The 3619-nt window shown below is 42.7% G+C and overlaps 1 non-coding gene across 1 annotated transcript; it reads right to left on the bottom strand.

Annotated features, from left to right (window-relative positions):
* Positions 1–3333: 3333 nt before the first annotated feature.
* Positions 3334–3415, bottom strand: trnal-uag. Its single transcript has one exon. It is a non-coding gene; the product is annotated as a tRNA-Leu (tRNA).
* Positions 3416–3619: the final 204 nt, after the last annotated feature.

Genomic DNA, 3619 nt, shown 5'->3' with positions numbered 1-3619 from the left:
GGGAGGAGGTCAGAGACCTGGACGTGTGGTGCAAGGACAACAACCTCTCCCTCAACGTGATCAAGACAAAGGAGATGATAGTGGACTACAGGAGAAGGACTGATCAGGTTGAAAGCTTCAAATTCCTTGGCGTCCACATCACCAACAAACTATCATGGTCCAAGCACACCAAGACAGTAGAAGAGGGCACGACAAAACCTATTCCCCCTAAGCAGACTGAAAAGCTTTGGCATGGGTCCTCAAATCGTCAAAAGGTTCTATAGCTGCACCATCGAGAGCATCCTGATGGGTTGCATCACTGCCTGGTATGGCAACTGCTCGGCCTTCGACCACAAGGCACTACAGAGGGTAGTGCGCACGGCCCAGTACATCACCCGGGCCAAGCTTCCTGCCATCCAGCCCCTCTATACCAGTGTCAGAGGAAGGCCCTAAAAATAGCCACCCTAGTCATATACTGTTCCCTTGGTACCGCACGGCATGCGGTACCGGAGCGCCAAGTCTTGGTCCAAGAGGTTTCTAAACAGCTTCTACCCCCAAGTCATAAGACTCCTGAACATCTAATCAAATGGCTACCCAGATTATTTGCATTGACCCCCCCACACACTGCTGCTACTCTCTGTTATTGTCCATGCATAATCACTTTAATAACCAGTGCCCCTGCACATTGACTCTGTACCGGTATCCCCTGTATATAGCCTCACTATTGTTATGTTACTGCTGCTCTTTTATTATTTGTTACTTTTGTTTCTGACTTTTTTTTGTATTTTCTTAACTGCATTGTTGGTTAAGGGCTTGTAAGCAAGCATTTCACTGTAAGGTCTGTTGTATTCGGCGCATGTGACAAATAACATTTGATTTGATTGACCGTTGGAGACCACTGCTCAAGAGCAACAAGTTAAATAATTTAGAGGCAATGCTACCAAATACTAATTAAGTATATGTAAACTTCTGACCCACTGGCAATGTGATGAAAGAAATTAAAACTGAAATAAATCATTCTCTCTCTTATTATTCTGACATTTCACATCCTTAAACTAGTGGTGATACTAACTGACCTAAGACAGGGAATTTTTTACGAGGATTAAATGTCAGGAATTGTGAAAAACTGTGTTTAAATGTATTTGACTAAGGTGTATGTAAACTTCTGACTTCAACTGTAGATGTGACCCAGCCATGGCAAGCTGCAGGTTGGGCAGCCATGATCATGGATCTCTTATTTAGAGGGATTCACTGGAAGCCATTTGCGACAAATTTAAATACCACAAAATAATGTTCCAGATACAGACTTATTTCTTAGCAGTAAGCATTCTAACTAATAAATTATGGAATTGTCAACAATGCCCTTGAGTGGACTCCTCTTTGTAATGACTATGCAACACCACAAGATGGCAGTAAAGTAAAGGTCTTTGTCATGGCTATTGTAGTTTCACCACTAGTCACCAGTCTATGAAACAGACATGTTTTATAGTTCACCTGAATTACCAAGGTTTTCTAACTCGTAATTAGGGCTGTCAGAGTTCAAATCAAATTGTTTTTGTCACATGGGCCGAATACAACAGGTGGTAGACCTTACCATGAAGTGCTTACTTTACAAGCCCTTAACCAACAATGCAGTTCAAGAAAGATTTAAGAAAAGATTTACTAAATAAACTAAAGTAAAAAAGTAATGAGCCTGTATACAATAACGAGGCTATATACAGGGGGTACCGGTACCGACACATCTCTGAATACCCATCGCAAGACCCACCGGTTGATGCTTATTTATAAAACCCGCTTCGGCCTCATTCCCCCAATCTGAGATATCTACTGCAGCCCTCATCCTCCACATACAACATCCGTTCTACCTGTCACATTCTCCCCAGAGCAGACACATCCCTGGGTCGCTCGTCTTTTCAGTTCGCTGCAGCTAGTGACTGGAACGAGCTGCAACAAACACTCAAACTGGACAGTTTTTTAAAATCTCAATCTCTTCATTCAAAGACTCAATCATGGACACTCTTACTGACAGTTGTGGCTACTCTCCGTGATGCATTGTTGTCTCTACCTTCTTGCTGCTGTCTGTTCCCAATAAATGTTTGTACCATGTTTTGTGCTGCTACCATGTTGTGCTGCTGCCATGTTGTGTTGCTACCATGTTGTTGTCATGTTGTGTTATTACCATGCTGTGTTGTCTTAGGTCTCTCTTCATGTAGTGTTGTCTCTCTTGTTGTGATGTGTTTTGTCCTATAAAAAAAATATATATTTTCATCCCAGCCCCCGTCCCAGCAGGAGGCCTTTTGGTAGGCCGTCATTGTAAGTAATAATTTGTTCTTAACTGACTTGCCTAGTCAAATAAAGGTTAAATTTAAAAAATGTGGTGATGCAACCAAACCTTTTGAGGATCTGGGGACCCATGCCGAATCTTTTCAGTCTCCTGAAAATGTGTTGTCGTACCCTCTTCACAACTGTCTTGATGTGTTTGGACCATGATAGTTAGTTGGTGATGTGGACACCAAGGAACTTGAAACTCTCAACCTTCTCCACTACAGCCCCGTCGATAGTAATGGGGTCTGTTCGGCCCTCCTTTTCATATAGTCCACGATCAGCTCCTTTGTCTTGCTCACATTGAGGGAAAGGTTGTTTTTCCTGGCACCACACTGCCTGGTCTCTGACCTCCTCCCTATAGGCTGTCTCGTTGTTGTCGGTGATCAGGACTACCACTGTTGTGTCGTCAGGAAACTTAATGATGATGTTGGAGTCGTGTTCGGCCATGCAGTCGTTGGTGAACAGGGAGTACAGGAGGGGACTAAGTACACACCCCTGAGGGGCCACAGTGTTGAGGATTAGCGTGGCATATGGGTTGTTGCCTACCCTTACCACCTTGGGGCGCCACATCAGGAAGTCCAGGATTCAGTTGCAGTGTTTAGTCCCAGGGTCCTTAGCTTAGTGATGAGCTTTGAGGAAACTATGGTGTTGAACACTGAGCTGTAGTCAATTTTAGTGCACTCATTTGTTTTAATCGTATTGTCTGAAAGCGTTCAAAATACACTGAAAGCATCCAAAATACATAAGCGATGAAAACAACAATGCGATGTCAAAACAAGTTGATATTTGGATGTGTGTGCCTTATCAAGGTGTGCTTTATCAATTTAGACTTCAATATTCTTGTAATGCTTTTTGTATAAAAAAAATCTTAATTTACAGTTCAATTTGAGAAAATGAATTGTGATTAATCACAGCAAATCCTGCAACTAACTCTTAAATGTTTTGTATATTGTTTGACAGCCCTACTCCTAATACATTGTTCTGTGTAGTGTAGAGATAATTAAGACCTGACGTTTAATCAAAATATTTTGGCAGCGGTGGGATTCGAACCCACGCCATCGAAATGACTGGAGCCTAAATCCAGCGCCTTAGACCACTCGGCCACGCTACCTTCCGAAGTACGGAAACGGATTTGAATATATACAATATTTCATAGGGGGTTCCAAAAGCAATAATATTTTAGTTTTGACTTTACCTTGCCAACATAACAGACGGAGACGTCCATAATACCAGTGGTGGTAGGTTTACTTCGCTGGAAGATTGCTAACTTGTTGCCGCCAGGGACCCACCCTTTCATGGGGCTAACTACTGTAGC

Source organism: Oncorhynchus tshawytscha, linkage group LG25, assembly GCF_018296145.1.
Source record: "Oncorhynchus tshawytscha isolate Ot180627B linkage group LG25, Otsh_v2.0, whole genome shotgun sequence".
Lineage (NCBI taxonomy): Eukaryota > Metazoa > Chordata > Actinopteri > Salmoniformes > Salmonidae > Oncorhynchus > Oncorhynchus tshawytscha.
This window is presented reverse-complemented; position numbering and strand designations above follow the sequence as displayed.